Consider the following 478-nt stretch of genomic DNA (forward strand, 5'->3'; position numbering starts at 1 on the left):
TTGATATTTTGGTTAGCATGGCAGTTCTCTGAATTCCCAAAAGATTATAAAAATAACACAAATGATTTTGCGGTCATTGAACTAAACATTCCCACAGAGGATCTGAGTAAATTGGACAATTTAAAATTAGCCCCTTATGATAAATTGATCATACCAACATATGCTCCAAAAGCACCACTCATGACTAAATATGAGCTGCAGCCTAAACATGTGAAGTTATTTCAAAAAGGAAATTTCCATCCTCTCCTGATAATCTGGGTAAATGGATATATGGGATACAAAATGGGGAAAGGAAAAATTTGGTATCCTCCTAGGGGACGTCCAAAATATGATGTAAGTTGGCAAACATCATTTACTGGAGATTATATTAATGGTAAGAGAATGGTTGGTATTAATGGGAAATTATATTATTGGGATAAATTAAGTATATGGGAACAAAACTGTGGAACCCCCTTTACTTGGTGGTGTCCAGTTTTAA

This window comes from Galeopterus variegatus, unplaced genomic scaffold (assembly GCF_000696425.1).
Source record: "Galeopterus variegatus unplaced genomic scaffold, G_variegatus-3.0.2 Scaffold4076, whole genome shotgun sequence".
NCBI classification, from domain to species: domain Eukaryota; kingdom Metazoa; phylum Chordata; class Mammalia; order Dermoptera; family Cynocephalidae; genus Galeopterus; species Galeopterus variegatus.